This window comes from Callospermophilus lateralis, chromosome 9 (assembly GCF_048772815.1).
Source record: "Callospermophilus lateralis isolate mCalLat2 chromosome 9, mCalLat2.hap1, whole genome shotgun sequence".
NCBI classification, from domain to species: Eukaryota; Metazoa; Chordata; class Mammalia; order Rodentia; family Sciuridae; genus Callospermophilus; species Callospermophilus lateralis.
Window position 1 is genome coordinate 38131030 of NC_135313.1, and position 18809 is coordinate 38149838.

The window sequence follows — 18809 nt, forward strand, 5'->3', positions numbered from 1 at the left end:
CTGTTAGGGAAATGCAAGGGCCCAGATGCCATTACAAAATTTATAATGCAGTTGGCACTCTTGCTGGAATCATTGCAACATGTGCAGGTTTGCTACTGAGAGAGAACATGCTGAACAGTAAGATCTATAATCCTCAGTCTTTACCCATTTCAGCATTGTGCTTTCGATGACTTCATGAACTATTGGATGCAAACAAGTTGATTTATTAAATTTGGCGGGGGGTGGGGCACTGGAGATTGAACTCAGTGGCCACTGAGCTACATCCCCAGCCCTATTTTGTATTTATTTAGAGACAGGGTCTCACTGAGTTGCTTAGTGCCTCACTTTTGCTGAGACTGGCTTCGAACTTATGATCCTCTCACCTCAGCCTCCTGAACCGCTGGGATTATATACATGTGCCACTGGGCCAGGCTCAAACAATTTGATTTATAAGGAAAGATATAAGTAACTAATGGTATTAATAATAATAATGATAACTACATTTGTTGAGTGCTGTTTGCTACATTGTTTAAAAGCATTGTATACTTTCATATGTGCCATATTTAAAAGGTACTTTATACCAATTATCTCATTTAATCACCACAAAAACCCAGTGTTAGATACTGTTATCTTAATTTTACAAATGAGATGCTGTCATACACTCTCATATATGTATGTATACATATACATTTACCTGTTATTCATATATATATTTATGTATATTTGTATATACACCTACATATTCCTTCCTGCATATAATCATTTAAAAGAGCCATAAATCATTTAAAGGAACAGAAAAAGGTATTCAATTTTTTAAAAATAATTTTTTTTAGTTGTAGATGGATATGATACCTTTATTTTATTTATTTGTTTTTATGTGGTGCTGAAGATTGAACTTAGTGTCTCGTGCATGCTAGGAAACATTGCACCACTGAGCCACATCTGCAAACCCCTTAATTTTTCAATGTGATAATATTGATGATTAACACATTCATCCAAAAGACTATGAGATAAACATTTTTTTTATATGATCTAGAGTTAGATGTTTAAATTCATATTCTGGCTTTGAATTTAGCTTGGTAAACTTTTGGCAAGTGTTTTAACCCCTCTAAGCTCAGTTTCCTCATTAGCAAAATAGAGACAACAATGTCTAGTCATTGGTTTGTTGAAAGCACAAAATATGATTATATTGGTAAAACTTTTTGAACCATGAATGGCATATAACATCAGCTGATTTATTGTTTTTATTAAATGCTGTGTCTCATCCCCAGGTGCTTATTTATCTTTAGCAACTGAACACATTATTTTAATTTATAGTTTTTCTTCCAACAATCTCTCTGTTGTGCCTGACATTGGGCTCCCATCTATTGACTGTTGAGCTCTAGGGTGGCAGCTTGCTTTACCCAAGAATCACAGAGCAATATGGCTGGATGGGGAAGGATACAATGTCATGTCAGATGATGGTGATCAGAAACTATCAAGTAGGTAAAAAAATGGGAAGGTTTTTGAAATGTTGGGTTTTGCACATATTCTTTGGAAAACAAACCAGTTTATCAAGAATAACAGGCCGAAAACCTCATTTTTGCTTCAGAGAAAAAGTTATCCTTTGAAACTAATTTTTTTAGCTTCTTTTTCATCTACCCCTAAGTACCCATTGATTTCAGAAGAGTAATTTGAAGCATTCTATCATTTCTGCTAATAGGTGATTTTGTTAGGCTTTGTAACTGAAGAGCTTTTTGTAATGAACTCTTGATTTGCATATCAAGCCCGTTTTATGGAGTTAGCTGGATGCTGAATTGACATGAAGCTTTATAAATGTAATGAACATTTATTTAGCATTCCCTAACTGGCAGGTCCTGTGCTTCAGTATCTTGCATGTTATTTCATTCAAACTTTAGAAAGACTCAGTGATAAGGGTGTAGTTATCAACATTTGACCAAGGAGAAAGGTGAGCCTCAACAAGGTTAAGGGGTTTGTCTAGAGACACACAGTCCATATTTGCAGAGCTGGGACTCAAACTAGGGCTGTCTGTCCTCAGATCACATGCTTTTAACCATTATAACAGATTGCAATACAACATATATTCATGTATTAAGAGTTTGGAAATGGAAAATAAAATTGTAAACTGGCTATGTCTCTTCCTTTGTGAATAAACTAGTATGATTTTTATAATGCTAAAGTAGAAAATCATCTATTATTGTCAAAAGACTTTGATCTTTTAACTAAGATAGCTTTGAAGGTGTTTTTAATTGCTAAATTATGTGAATTATATAAATATGAGATCTAGTGGATACACAAGATTATAATTTACATTATAATAAGATGGCCAGAGTATTTCCTTTCAAACCACCTCACTCACCCTGAAATCAGTTATCTGATCACATCTCGGTGAAAAGCAGTGCCTTGGATCCACTACTACCAGCTGCATGAGACATTATCTGTGAATTGAAGATTCTTTTACTTACATCCCAAGTTTGTTGGGAAGATCCAGTAGTTAGTAGAAACTGACTACTACTAGTTAGTAGAAACTAACTTCTTGTAGAACACTTGGGTGTGCCAGACATGTCATTCACATTCCCTGAATGTCGGTTTATAGAACAAGGAGACAGACTGTATGAAGGGAGGAGTAATTCTAAGATCAGGCCTTCAAGAGATGTCACATTGGCTGCAGTCTGAAGATCCCTTCAAGTATAGAAGCTTTAACTTGAAAATGCTAGATAAAGGAGCTGTTGCTTAGTTTGATTTCCTTGTAATGTACTCAGATGTATAGGGGAGCAAATAGTCTTATCTCTTATCTTATTTTTAAAATAATATTTTCTTCTGATTATAAGATAATTGTTGTAATAAAGCATGACGCAGTAATATGTTAACCTAGAATCCCACCACTGGTCTGATATTTATTTAGCCAGGCCTTTTTAAAGAAATGTATGTCCTCTATATCAATATAAATGCACCTATAGATAGAATAGTCATTAGGGGTTAAATCAAAGTATGCACCTTCCCCAAATCCCTTGACTCAGTCATAAAAGAAGATATTAGAAGATTCTATGTGTGTAACATGGGACAGAGTGTTTAGTGCACATAAAAGAGAACCACAGAGCTAGCCAGAAGCAAAAAACAAAACATAACAAACAAACAAACAAAAAACAAAGGGAAATTAGCTGCCTTGGCATGCAAACCATCCTGTTTTAAAGAGAGCTGAAAATCAAGGTGAATTCTAGAATGTTCTAGTTCACCTTCAGGATTTACTCATTTTATTTTACTATCAAGCTTTAATAACTTTCAAATATTTTGACAGATTTGCTGTGTGCAAGTTCATCTTAAGTAAAGATTATATTCTAAAATGAGGTTTAGAATATAATCTAAATTTATTCTAAAATTATATTCATAATATGTAGTTAAAAACTGTGTGGTCATTGTAATACTGTTTTGGACAATTTTTGTGCCTGAAACTTAATTATAGAATTTAACAATTTCCTCTATCATTAAATATTTTAGTGAGTATTTAGTATCCTCTCTTTGGAATGTGCCGTGAGTTCTTTAACAAGGGCCTTGGGAGTTAAGGTTGCCTCCATATTTTGGTGTTATAAATCCTACCATGAATATAAGAGTACTCAAATTGTTATGCACATCTTTGAGGGAAATTCCTACTCATGGAATTATATATAGGTCAGAAAAGTAATATTTTGAGGTGAATAATTTGGCATAAATTACTAGATTGCCTTCAGAAATGTACTGTGTTCCCTTACTTTGATCATTATTGATATTTTAAAAGTAATTAAATCATTGTTTTCATGACATTAAGTTTTGGGTTGGTTTATTATGTAATGAAATAACTTAATATCCCCGTCCCCTTGAGTCTACAATGAATACAACGCAGGGCTTAATGGAGGAATAAAAGGAATAAGGAAATTCAAGACTATTGAGTTGCAGGACTGAGAGGATATTAGGGAGGCCCTTAACATGATTTTTATGACCTGGGCATTCTGGTAATGTATTTACTGACACGACACTCCTGGGACCTGGAAATGTGTAATTAACACTAGATGTCCACACGTCCAAGTGGTTAAGCCTACTTCCTAAAAGAAGGAAATAACACAACCTTACAGTAGATTTAGAGTATGGAGAACAACTGGAGCTTTCTTTCAGGTATTGCTTGGATTGATCTAAATTGTGTATGTTTGGTGCTGTTCAGTGGCCTTGTTGCTAACAAAGCCTGTGAGTTTCTAGGTGGGAGACTGAACTGGTGGGTAGTGACTGGGATGAAGACTGGTCATTCATTGTGCAAGATGGAAGCTCTAGGATACAGTCTTAGAGACTGAGGTTTTCATTCCTTCTTATACAGCTTCTTTCTTTCCTGTTTTCCACTCTTTCAAAATGGTTGCATGATTTATCAGGCATTGTTGATGGTTCATTAGACTTGATATCTATTATTTTTTTTCCTTCATTTGCTACACATACGTGACTAACATGTGAAAATCATGATGAAAAATGAAGTACAGTGAGATTCATGAAGCAATGATGATGTTCCAGTCTCTTTAGTATTTCTTTTTATTTTTTTTTAGGGGGTCCCGGGGATTGAATTCAGGGGCACTCGACCACTGAGTCATATCCCCAGCACTATTTTGTATTTTATTTAGAGATGGAGTTGCTTAGTGCCTCTTTAGTATTTCTAATGCCCATCCTAGGTCCTGGCCCAAATTAGGTATATGTTCTGGGCTGAATGGTGTCCTCCCCAAATTCATATGTTGAAGTCCTAAGCCCCAAGACTTCAGAATGGGCTGTATTTGGAGAGAGGTCTAAAAGAATTAAGTTACAAAGGTCACTAAGGTGGACAAAAATCCATTTAGGCTGGGACACATACATACACAGAGGGAAGAATGGGAAGGGAGAAGATGGCCATCTTCAAACCAAGGTGAGAAGCCTCAAAAGAAACCAACCCTGCTGATACCTGTCTTGTAGCCTTTAGAAATGTAAGAAGATGTATTTCTGTTGTCAAGCCACCTAGTCTGTGGGACTTTGCTGAGGTGCCCTGAGCAAATTAAACAGTATGTTGTGAACATTTGTTGAATTAATGATTATTTTTTGAATTCCTTTGCTGAATTTTGAAAAAAAAATCACCATTGTTTCTGAATGGCTTTAATTGGGTTGTAACATTTCTTAGTGAAAATTTTCAATATGGCAAGGCAGTCATCTTGCTTATTCTAGAAAGGTATAGATAAACCTTGCCAATAGGGATTCAAGGAAGAAACGGAGGGATAAAGAGACAGCTCTTCACTGAAGGCCCTTATATCAGCCTTAGCTTGGTAAACTCTTTGCTTCAATGACCTTTCCTTCGGTTCAAGTCCAACATACATTTCGTTGATTTGTTTGTGCTTTCTTTTCTCTTCCCTGACTTTCTTCTGGCTATTAGCCTGCTTTTATTTGAGAATTCTCTAAGATTTGCATCTTCAATTTAAAAGGATTAAATTTATTCTGAAAGGTATTGCCCATTAGGTAATTTAAAAAAAACACATTAATGTAAATGTGAAATAAGCACCCACCTAAGGGAAATGATAGGCATTTCAATTAACACTATGAAAACACTAATTTCTTTTCCTGACTTTACAAGAAATTCTTTCTATCTCCATTTCCTAAAGGAGTGATACGAGAGCACTCCGTGTATTATGAGGTGTTCAGTGTGTTCTGCTCATTTTTTCAAATGACCTTAACCCCTCACTTGGCTCTCCTCTGCCCTGCACACCATTTCTATGTTAAGAATTTATCTCATTGTGTTCCAGTCACTGGTGGACTGACCTGTAGGCTCCTTGATGGTGAAAATGGCATTCTGTTGGAATTTCAGCTCGCCCTTGACTCTGCCCACTACCTCCCATGTTAAGTAGCTGCTTTCTGTGCACTTAAATGAGTGAAGGAGGTGTTTGGGAGATGTGAAAATACTTTGGGTCATGAAGGTGAGTCTCTGTGTAAATTGCTTCATAAACACTCTATATAGTAGCCAAGTTGTCTGAAATAGTTTAGAAGTGTTAGATCATTATAGACGCTATATTAGATTTTCTCCAGTAAAAATAGAACCAATTGGATATATATTTATAGATTAGATTTTTCATAAGGTATTGATTCACAGGATTGCAGAAGCTGAGAAGTCTAGTCTTCTGCCATTTATATCCTGTAAAACCAGGGAAACCTGTGGTTTTACACAAGACAGTAGACCTTAGAACATGGTGAGGGTTGGTGAGGGCAGGAGAAGACAGCTTAATGAGACAGAGAGAATTCATCCTTCTTCCACCTTTGTTCTATTTGAGCCCTCAACAGACAGCATCATGCCCACTCACATTGGTAGGGGGGATTGTCTTGATTCAGTCCACTGATTCAAATGCCAATCTTTTCCAGAAAAAAAATCACAGATATTTTCCAAAATAAGGCTTTACCAACTATTTTATCCCAATCAAGTTGACAAAGTAAAATTATCCATAACAGATATATTTGTATGTTAAAATGAGGTTCATTAAACTGAGAAAGTTAAATAACCAGTGTAAAGACACATTGTAAACTTACTCTGAGATTTATGAATAGGGTGTAAGGTAATTATGCTGTACTTGCAGCTAAGTATTTAAAAAATGAAATGAAATTATCTCAGTGCTCATAAGATTATCTCTTTTATTCTATAATAGCAGGCATCCTTGCTCTTACAATAATACAAAAATGTTTAGTATGAGTCAAAAAACGACACTGTTATTATAAACTGCTTACTTATAGCTTGCTCTGGCAATGTCTTAAAAAGACAATAATACAAACCTCTCTCTTTAATAGACTGATCTCGACTGAGAATTAGATATCTTTAATACTCCCATCAGATCCTCAGCTTAGTTATTGGAGACCTAATATATACATACACACACACAAAACATCTGTGATAATGCCAGAGGCAAGACGCCCCAGTTGTGAGACATTCTAACACACATAAAAGACATTCACAGATGCTAAACTTGAAGTACTAGAACAAAGAAGAAGTGAATATTGTCTTCATAGGTGGGGAAGCTCATGCTCATGGAGATGGTGACACACGGCTCAAGTGCACACGGCTAGCAGCTAGTGAACTAGGAGCCTGAACCTATTTCCTTGTTTTTAGTTCCCTGGCCTTTCCACCACCCTTACCTTTCTAAAATAAATGAGATGTTTATAAGAAGAATAGTTCCTGAATTAATCCCCGAGTGGAATTATATATATAGTCACTGCATTAATGTTAGTCATGGATTAGATTAATGCAGTGATTACATACCCAATTCCATTAACATTAGGAGCTAACACCAGTAGCTTCTAAATTATCAAGATAGGCTTTAACCTAGATGAAATAACAAAGTGCATAATAATGAGGTTTTAATTCATTTTATATTAAAATAAATTGATTTGAAAATATACAAACAAATCTCCCAACCTATGAAACCTTCTCCACTCCTCCCTCCTTCAAATATTGCTGTATAACCAGGATGGTGAACAAGAAAGCTTAGTTCACATGGTTGTCCTGTGTTTTACCTTAACCCTGAACTTACAAAAGCCACCCCAAAAATCTTCCTTCTTAAACTTCAAGGTAGAGTTGAATGGAAAATAATTATTATTGTTTTTATTTAAAGGGAGTATGTTACTATTGCTATTATTTAAATGGTTAGATTTCAAAACTCCTTAGAAATGATTTTTACCAGGTTGGGGATGTGGCTCAGTGACAGAGCATTTGCCTAGCAAGCATGTGCAAGGCCCTGGGTTCAATCTCGAGTACTATAAGAAAAAAGAAAGTGGTCTGTAACTTAAAGAAGTATATGGCATAAAAAGGAAAATTGAAAAAGTCCATGAAATGTTTTGACTTTTAGTATTTTAATGAATTGTATGGTGGGTAGGGGGGACATGTGGAATTGGATGTTTGTTTCAATTTTCAAGTCCTTATGGAGGATGTGGGTCTGAGTTGTGGATAAGTATTATGGTAGCAGGGAGGTGGCATAAGTGATTAAGGGTAGGTGCTCTGGAGTCTGACTTCCCATATTCAAATCCCAGCACTGCCCCATACTAACTGTTCAATCTTTAAGTTACTTAAAACTCACTGGGTTTCAGTTTTCTTGTCTATAAAATGGTAAAAATCATTGGTGATACCACTCATGGATTGTGAAGATGGAAGTCAGGGAGAATAATGCCTCGTATATAGGGCACACTCAGAGTATTATAGCTACCATGATGTACAATGTTGGGCTAGAATTGTTGAATGGCAGATACTTTGGGGAAGCTGATAACAGCCAGCTCCTGGTTATCAGGTTGTGGTGACAATAACTCAATTCCCAGGAAGACAACTGACTTGTTTTGGGCTTTTGGAATATTGGACAGAATCAGACCTACCTGGGTGCATACCTTGCCATTTACCTAAGCTTCAGTTTCTTTGTAGGTCATTCTGAGACCTAAACAAGACCCTTCAGTTCAACAATAAATATTGAGAGTCTACTGTGCACATTGATTGGTTTCAATACTTTCTGCCTAGAGGAGTTTGAGTAAATATCACTGCTTCAGGACAAAGTACGTAAAAAGCCAGCAGGGTGCTCAACAAATAGTAGTTCTTCAATAGATACTAATTATCATCTTTTCTTCAGGGTCTTTCTTTATCCAGGGATCTTTATAACACCAGATTAGTCCTGTCTTTGCCGTGTATCTATCAGGGCAGGGGTTGGAAAACTTCTTCTGTAAAGGGCTAAATAGTAAATACGGTTGGCTTTGCTGGTCATATTGTCTCTTTTGCAATTACTTAGCTCTGCTGTTGCAGGGAGAAAGCAGCAGTAGACGATACAAAAATGGGTACATAGGACTGCATTTCACTAGAATTTTTATTTACAACAACAGGCAGCTAGGAGATAATTGAGATGAGCTGACCCTTTCCAGGTTGAATTATAGTGGGTAGGCCTATGAGGAATCTGGATTTTGACCATTGACCTGAATGTGCTTTATTCACAGTATGTCAACTCATAAAAACAATGCCTGGCACTGGGGTGGTGGCTTGCCTAGCATGTGGGAGGCCTAGGGTTTGATTCTCAGCACTGCATATAATAAAATAAAGGTCAATTAACAACTAAAAAATATTAAAAACAAAAAGCACTGCCTGGAGGAGGAAGGGATTTTATTTTTAAAAAGTTCATATGTATGAGACTTCCTGAAATGGGGTAAACCTGGGTGTGTGGGAGATGAGACAGGCAGAGTGGTGGGGTCCTACAGAGGGGTGGTGTAGAGTCTAATATGCTGGGAAGCTTTGTAGGAGAGTTGTAAGAAAGGGGGTGAAGTGGTAAGAGCAGATAGGATAGCCATAAATGCCAACCACACTGAAGAAGTTGGCATGAAGGTAGGTGAAAGAAAGAGGAAGGGTTTTTCTAAGTAGAAATGGTAACATGGATCAAAATGGCAACCCAGACATTTGACTGAATGTTACAGATTCGTGGGTGTTGGGTTCACAAAGGATTTTAGAGGTTGGATAGTTAGTCCTATTTTAGTGATAAGGTTATTGAGGCTCAGAGAGTGGCAGTGGTTTGAGTGAATTTCAACCTCCCTTAGTGGAGAGCTGACTCTCCAGATTTCCTCTCCATTGTACATTTCAGCTGCAGGATCCTAGGGCTTGAAGGACTGAGATGATGATTTGCTCTCCATCTTCAGTGCTACTTTCCTAAATTGAAGTTAGCCTCCCTGTCCCATTTCCAGGGTAGTGTTTCTATAGCCAGTGAGGAGGCATGACAGCAGTTTTAGCCTGATTATCTTTTGAGACCACCCTTTAGGCTTTGATATGGTTGGGGCTGACATTTGCTGGGACTTCTAACAAATACTTGTCTTTATATGCCATGGCAATTAGCATGGAGTTTCTAGGACAGGTAGAAGCCCAGGCTCCAAACAGGTCTCACTTGTCAGCATGCTGAGCTGAAGTCCTGCTTATGTGCAGGCTGTACTTTTGTGATATTTATCTACAGATGTGGATTTCAATCTTCTTCAGTTTCCTGAAAACTCTTCTGCCTCTAGATGCATTTTTATAGCCCTGACTGCCATCCACTATGTGGTTTAAAGTGGGCCATCCTTCAGCACAAATGGCTAATGACTCAATTTTACAGTTAAATTTCAGAGAATAAAATTGAAGAAAGGAAAGGAATTGAAGGAGTGCTCTGGCTTGGCTAAGGGTATCTCATCTAACATGTTACAGTCTCTAAAGCCTGTACAGAGTATTGTCTGTAGCAGAATTCTTAACGAAATGAATGAATTTGGCAGATATTGGATTGGCTCATGTACAAACAACTATGCTAGAATAAAAGATCATATTTAGCCTTTCAGAATGTGCTGGACCTTATGCTAATAGATTATGAATATCAACATTACTATTGTCATTTCACTAGATGTTAGATAATAATAACCTGTGGCTCTTGTACATACAATTTAAATGTCTGTTTGGCAACTCAAATTTGTGTTATAATAATATTAGAATTTATAGTAGCATTAGTCATTTGAGTATTCAATTTAATAGTCTTGAAACATTTTGAATAATGATTACTGTGAAAATAGTGTCAGGAACTGTAAGTCCACTGCCTTAGGATGGTATCTGATGGTTTTCTCTCTTCTATTTAAAATCATGCCTTTTAAGCTAAAAGGGTCTTTAGAGATTTTATAATTCAGCCTCTTGACATTTCAGATTAAGAAGTTGGGACCTGGAGAGGTTAAGTCATTTAGCTGGAATCTTACATTGGTAATTAGTAGCAGAACTGTAAGAAACCACCCAGGTCTTTTCTTGAGAAGTCAGGAGTAATTAGGATTTCTGGTTTGAAAGGAACAGGTTTTAAGAATAGTATCACTGTCTCTACACTAGTTTGCCCAAGTCTGTCTTTGTATTTTCTCCAGATCCTGACATTAAGCCAGCCTTACTTGCTGTTCCTAATCATTATTTTTTGTAAGAATTAAATGTGCAGAGCACCAAGTAGGTGGCCTTGGAGGAATCAAAAAAGTGCAAGGAAGTCTCTGGTCTTAAGAATTTTCTAAATGCTCCACCTTCTCTCTCCTGAAAGGGAGAAAGGGTCAGGATTCCAGTAGAAGACTTGCAAGGTGTTTCTGTAGCCTGCAGGCCAGGATCAGTAGGAGACAGTGAATCCTACTTGAATTTTTGTTGAATCCCAGAACCCACAGCACAAACTTGGAGTAGAAGAAGCAGAAGCATAGACTTGCTATTCCTTAGAGTTGGGGAGTGCCTGGATCCTTCAGGGGTGAATTAAGAAGTGACTGTATGAATCAAAGAGATTTTATTCAAAAAGGCTTAGCCAAAGCCAGGCGTGGCGGCTGTTATGGTTTAGATGTGCTGTCCCCCAAAAGCCAATGTGTGAGACAACACAAGAAGGTTTGGAGGAGAAATGATTAGGTTATACTCTTAACCTAATCACTGAATTAATCCCCCATTATGGATCGACATCTGCTTATCAGAGAAAACATTTGGCTTTTGGTTTTTTTGAGTTTGGCTTATTTCACTTAGCATGATATTCTCCAGCTCTATCCATTTACTGGCAAATGCCATAATTTCATTCTTCTTTATCCATTGTGAATATGTACCACATTTTCTTTATCCATTCATCTGTTGAAGGGCACCTAGATTGGTTCCATAGTTTAGCTATTGTGAATTAAGATGCTATAAACATTGCTGTGGCTGCTTTTAAGTCCCTTTATTATAAACTGAGGAGTGTGATAACTGCGTCAAATGGTAGTTCCACTCCAAATTTTCTAAGGAATCTCCATACTGCTTTCCAGAGTTGTTGCACTAGCCATGTATGGGTACACTTTTCCCCCACATCCTCGCTTACACTTATTATTGCTTGTATTCTTGAAAATTGCCATTCTAACTGGAGTGAGATGGAATCTTAGAGTAGTTTTGATTTGCACTTGCAATGGACTTCTTAATCTGTAGGGGGAAAAAAAGTCTAGGCCAGCATAGGATTCAGGTGGTGGCATAGATATTGCTGGTGGGTTTTAGCAAAATTTATTGTGATAATCAGGAGCAGAATGCAGAGTAGAAAGATTAGAAAAACTTGAACTTGAAAGACAGAAGTAAAACTGGGGTTAAGGAAGTTGTAGTTGTTAAAGACATTACTGCCACTAAAGAAATGCTAAAGACTGTGCTCAGAGACAATAGGAAAGATGGCTTGAGGGCATCTCAGGAGCTGGCAAGGCCACACTCATCTCTGGCTTGAGGGAGTAAAAGTGAAAATTCTGCCTTTCCTATCAAAGGCAGCAGAATACAACATACACTAGTATGGCAGTATGTAAAACAGTGGATGTGTAACCGATGTGATTCTGCAATATGTATACGGGGTAAAAATGGGAGTTCATAATCCGCTTGAATCAAACGTATGAAATATGTCAAGAGCTTTGTAATGTTTTGAGCAACTAATAATTTTAAAAAAGACAAAAAAAGCGAAAATTCTCTTGAGAAGAGATCAGTAAAGGAGTATAGGAAGTTTTTGTCAGTGTCCTCAGCCACCCAGACACTCAGAGGATGCTGCAGCCAAGGGTCCCTAGAGGCTTGGCTACTGCTCAAGATGGCCTTAGACCTTGGTGTCAATCGTGTGCTGCTGGTTCTGCAGCAATGCAGGATGCTGGAGTTAAGGGATCATGGAGGCTTCCCGGGAGATTTCAAAGGAAGGCTTTGGAAGGCAGGCAAAGTGAGCATGGTCGGAGTCCTTGCAGGCACTCCCTGAGAAGTCAAGGTGTAAAGATTTGAGGAGAAATCTGAAGCTGCAGTGGAGACTCCCAAGATTAAGAACAAATGGCAGTAATGTGGGACATTGTCCTAGGAAAGCTTCAGGAATTGAGCAGAGACAAGCCAACAGAGAGTCACTTGGGCTGCAACCAACAAGGTCATGGGGATGGAGCTACACAAGCCCTTTGGAGAGAACATCACGATGCCATGTGCTCCAGATGCCAGACATGGAGCTACAAGACTTGTTTTCCCAGCTGGATTTTGGTCTTGCTTTTGTCTTATCCCTTCTTTCTATACCCCTAATTTTGTGAATGGAAATGTTTGTTCTGTACCTTTATATATTCGATAATTGTAAGTTGTTTTTAATTTTATAGGAGCTCACAATTTGAGACTGCCTTGAGCCTCAGAGAAGACTTTGGACTTGGACTTTGAGCAATCTTGGAACTGTTGAGACTATGGGACTCTCAGGAATGGACTAAATGTGTTTGGCATTGTCAGATGAGTGTGAGCTTTGCGGGGCCAGAGGCAGAATGTTATGGTTTGGATATGAGGTATCCCCCAAAAGCTCAAGTGTGAGACAATGCAAGAAGGTTTAGAGGAGAAATGATTGGGTTACAGCCTTAACCTAATCACTGAATTAAGCCCATTAACTGAGTGATGAATCACTGAATTAAGTGATGAATCACTGAATTAAGCCCATTAACTGGAGGCAGATGGGGTGTGGCTGGAGGAAGTGTTCATTGCTGGTGTGGCTATGGGGCATATATTTGTATCTGGCACAAGGAGTCTCTCTCTGCTTCTTGATCACCATGTGAACTGCTTCCCTCTGCCACACTCCTCTGCCATGATGTTTGACATCACCTGGAGCCCCAAGGAATGGAACATGCCTTCTATGGACTAAGACCTCTGAAACTGTGATCCCTAAATAAATCTTTCCTCCTTTACAATTGTTCCGGTTGGGTCCTTTCGTCACAGCAGCAAAAAAGCTGACTAAAACAGTGGCACATACCTGTAATCTCAGAGAATTGGGAGGCTGAGGTAGGAGGATTACAAATTCCAGGCCTGCCTTGGGAACTCAGTGAGGCCCTCAATTAATTAGCAGGTAATTTGGCAAGCCCTTGTCTCAAAATAATTAATTAATTAATTAATTAATTAAAAAAGGGTGGGGGGCTGGGGATGTAGCTCAGTGGTGAGTGCCCCTGGGCCCAGTCCCCAGTACCAAAACAAAAAAAAAAAAAAAAAAGGAAAGAAAGAAAGAAAGAAACATAGCTTAGCCTAGGAGATGAATCTTTTTCTTGGTATTCCTTGATTCTTGGGATATACTACTCTTCAAGTCCATAGGGTAATATAGGACAGGAACAGGGATTTGTGAATTTGGTAGCTGGGAGAATGGTAGCAGCATAGAGTGATTATTTGAGGAAGGATTGAGGATGTGAGTGGTGAGCTCCTAATAAGTGCTGTCCTTCAGGCTTCACGGTGTGCTAGGCAGCCTTGGAACCAGGCTGGCATTTTATGCAGATTCTGTGCAGGGTCAGGGATAGAACCTAAGGCCTCATGCATGCTGGGCAAGCATTCTAACACTGCACTACATCTCCAGCCCCTTATAATACAAATTCTAAAGGAAAAGCTAAGTCTTGGTCATTTAAAAGTGTGTGGTATATGGAAGAGATAAGAGTGACCTGGTTAACCATGAGTTGACCATGCTGAATGAGATCCCTGCAAGGTTTTAAGCAGTTCCTCATCAGCTTACTAGTGACAGACATTGAATAGGTGCTTACTGGGAGTCAGACACTTTCTCATATCACCTCTCATCATCTTCTGATAATTTAATGAAGTTCTAAATATTATATAATAATAATAAAAAATATTATTATTTCCCACTTTAGAGAAGGAACATGCAGTCATTAGAGCCTATCCCAGTTTTTGGTGCCTAGTTGTACAAGATATTTGGAATCATACAATATGATCCCAAAGCTCATATTCTTTCTCCTTATGCAAGGTACATGCCTAGCTTGGGCTCCACACCTCTGGCCTGGGCATTTTCAGTCCAGTAGCTGGTGGCAGGGGGAGCCCTATGCCTGTGGATGCTGCACACTTAGGCCAAGTCATGGACAAGGTCCTTTGGTGCCTAAGAAGGGCTGTACTGTCTTGGTGAGTATTCTTGTGCTCTGGAGAGTGTGATATTAAAAAGCAAACAAAAAAGCACCATGACTAGGTAAGAGAAAGATCAGGGAAGAAGGGGGGAAATTTTTATACAATGTTTCCTCCCCCTCTGCAGAAAATACCAAGACCCACAGATGTCTGAAACCACAGAGTATACCAATCTTATGTTTTTCCTGTTCATCCAGAACAAGGAGGAACACTCAGCCTTTTGCTGAAAGAAGGCACTATACAGCCTCTCTCTGGAATATTGGAATTGCCAGATTGCTACTCTTGTTCTTTGGTGTAAAGTAAAAAGAAGAGTTACTTGAACAAAAGCACAGAACCTTGGAGGTTGATCTGGTAGCTGAGATGGCTCCTAAGACACTATGGGGTAGGTAGCGTGTGTAGCTTGTAAATGCAGTGCCACAAGAAGAGGTGATTCACACCCTGGGCAGGATGGAGTGGGACAGTGTGAGATCTCATCACACTATTTAGAACAGCCTGAAGTTTAAGTTTTATGAATTGTTTATTTCTGAAATTTTCCATTTAATAGTTTTGGACCACGACTGACCATGGGTAATTAACACTTCAGAAAGCAAAACTGTGGGTCACGGGGATAGCTATTGTATTTAAGTACCTTTAATGGCACTTTCCCCCACTGTTTTAACAAGGAACCCCACGTTTTTATTTTGTATCAAGTTCTGCAAACCCCTGAAGAGAAGGCATAGAGAGGGAAGGAAATTGCCATTGTGCAGAGAGCTTTCTCCACAGGGAGGGAAATGTGGTCAGTTTACTTGGATTCTTACAGGAGCAAAGACTGCTTCAGCTGTCTCAGCTCAGGTTCTGTCCATGTTGTAAACTCATCTAAATCCCATTTTCTTTGATTTCAGTGTTCACCACAATAATCTTCAGATTATGATTTGTCTTTCTTGTAGTTTAGCTATGGGAGAGAGAGAGAGAGAGAGTGTGGTGATCAGGTGAACTTTATTTTCTAATTCCTACCGTAGTTTTTTTTAAAAAGTCATCTAGATAATTGGCATTTTGATTTTTCTGGATGCTTGTTTTATGAAATGCCAACTTTGAAAACACTCCCTGCTTGGAATGCCACAAATAGCTTTTCTAAGCTTGCAAAGCCTGAGGCCTCAAACCATGGTCAGTTAATCCCAGAATGAGCAGCACCCTGTAGGTCTCCCTGGAGATGGTCTGTTGCTGGTTTCTGTCATAGGAAAGCAGGGAGCTGAAACTCCAAACCTTGGTTCTTGTGTTCTAATGAAAGAAAATTTAAAGTAAGACACCAAAAGTCATGCAAGAAAACTTAAGTGAAAGTAAAGTAAAAGCAAAGTGAGGCTCCAGCAGGGCGCTTGCTCTCTCTCTCTCTCTCTCCATCTCTGAGAAGAGAATGACAAAGGAAACAACATTTTGATGTTTACCTTCTATACTCTTTGCCATCAGATGTTTAACTCCTCTTTCATGTTGAGCAGTAGAGTTTTTGACCTTAGTTGGTCCTCTCTGGAACTATCATGGTGACCATTCTATATAGGGGGCTTCATCTACAAGTCAATCTCATGTTAATGTGGGCCCTGGGGTCAATAGTTGGTCAGAAGTTACCTTAGTGTGCTTGCACTACTAAAGTAATCTTCCTTCCCAGACAAGTAGAGACACTCATAGCTATAGTTCCTTACTTCAACCTCAGTGGCCCCTGTCAAGGGATAGTCCCGTTAATCCTTTTCTCTCGACATGATTTCCAAATAGCTCCTTTGCTTTGTTTATTTTATTTTATTTTATTTTTACAAATTAACTACTACCCTTTGTTACCAATACTTTTCAAGCTATTTCAGGAAATAGAAAAAGAGGGAGAACTTCCAAATTCATTCTATGAGGCCAACATCACCTTGATTCCTAAACCAGACAAAGACACTTCAAAGAAAGAAAACTACAGACCAATATCTCTAATGAACCTAGATGCAAAAATCCTCAATAAACTTCTGGCGAACCGGATACAAAAACATATCAAAAAAATTGTGCACCATGATCAGGTAGGATTTATCCCTGGGATGCAAGGCTGGTTCAATATACGGAAATCAATAAATGTTATTCACCACATCAATAGGCTTAAAAATAAGAACCATATGATCATCTCGATAGATGCGGAAAAAGCATTCGACAAAGTACAGCATCCCTTTATGTTCAAAACTCTAGAAAAAATAGGGATAACAGGAACATACCTCAATATTGTAAAAGCAATCTATGCCAAGCCTCAGGCTAGCATCATTCTGAATGGAGAAAAACTGAAGGCATTCCCTCTAAAATCTGGAACAAGACAGGGATGCCCTCTCTCACCACTTCTGTTCAACATAGTTCTCGAATCACTGGCCAGAGCAATTAGACAGACGAAAGAAATTAAAGGCATAAAAATAGGAAAAGAAGAACTCAAATTATCACTATTTGCAGATGACATGATTCTATACCTAGCAGACCCAAAAGGGTCTACAAAGAAACTATTAGAGCTAATAAATGAATTCAGCAAAGTGGCAGGCTATAAAATCAACACGCATAAATCAAAGGCATTCCTGTATATCAGTGACAAATCCTCTGAAATGGAAATGAGGACAACCACCCCATTCACAATATCCTCAAAAAAAATAAAATACTTGGGAATCAACCTAACAAAAGAGGTGAAAGACTTATACAATGAAAACTACAGAACCCTAAAGAGAGAAATAGAAGAAGATCTTAGAAGATGGAAAAATATACCTTGTTCATGGATAGGTAGAAGTAACATCATCAAAATGGCGATATTACCAAAAGTTCTCTATAGGTTTAATGCAATGCCAATCAAAATCCCAACGGCATTTCTTGTAGAAATAGAGAAAGCAATCATGAAATTCATATGGAAAAATAAAAGACCCAGAATAGCAAAAACAATGCTAAGCAGGAAGTGTGAATCAGGCGGTATAGCTATACCAGAGTTCAAACTATACTACAGAGCAATAGTAACAAAAACAACATGGTACTGGTACCAAAACAGGCGGGTGGACCAATGGTACAGAATAGAGGACACAGAAACCAATCCACAAAACTACAACTATCTTATATTCGATAAAGGGGCTAAAAGCATGCAATGGAAGAAGGATAGCATCTTCAACAAATGGTGTTGGGAAAACTGGAAATCCATTTGCAACAAAATGAAACTGAATCCCTTTCTCTCGCCATACACAAAAGTTAACTCAAAGTGGATCAAGGAACTTGACATCAAATCAGAGACATGGCGTCTGATAGAAGAAAAAGTTGGCTATGATCTACATACTGTGGGGTCGGGCTCCAAATTCCTCAATAGGACACCCATAGCACAACAGTTAATAACTAGAATCAACAAATGGGACTTACTCAAACTAAAAAGTTTTTTCTCAGCAAAAGAAACAATAAGAGAGGTAAATAGGGAGCCTACGTCCTGGGAACAAATCTTTACTCCTCACACTTCAGACAGAGCCCTAATATCCAGAATATACAAAGAACTAAAAAAATTAGACAATGAGATAACGAATAACCCAATCAACAAATGGGCCAAGGACCTGAACAGAAATTTCTCAGAGGAGTACATACAATCAATCAACAAGTATATGAAAAAATGCTCACCATCTCTAGCAGTCAGAGAAATGCAAATCAAAACCACCCTAAGATACCATCTCACTCCAGTAAGATTGGCAGCCATTAGGAAGTCAAACAGCAACAAGTGCTGGCAAGGATGTGGGGAAAAGGGTACTCTTGTACATTGCTGGTGGGACTGCAAATTGGTGCGGCCAATTTGGAAAGCAGTATGGAGATTTCTTGGAAAACTCGGAATGGAACCACCATTTGATCCAGCTATTCCCCTACTCGGTCTATTCCCTAAAGACCTAAAAAGAGCACACTATAGGGACACTGCTACATCCATGTTCATAGC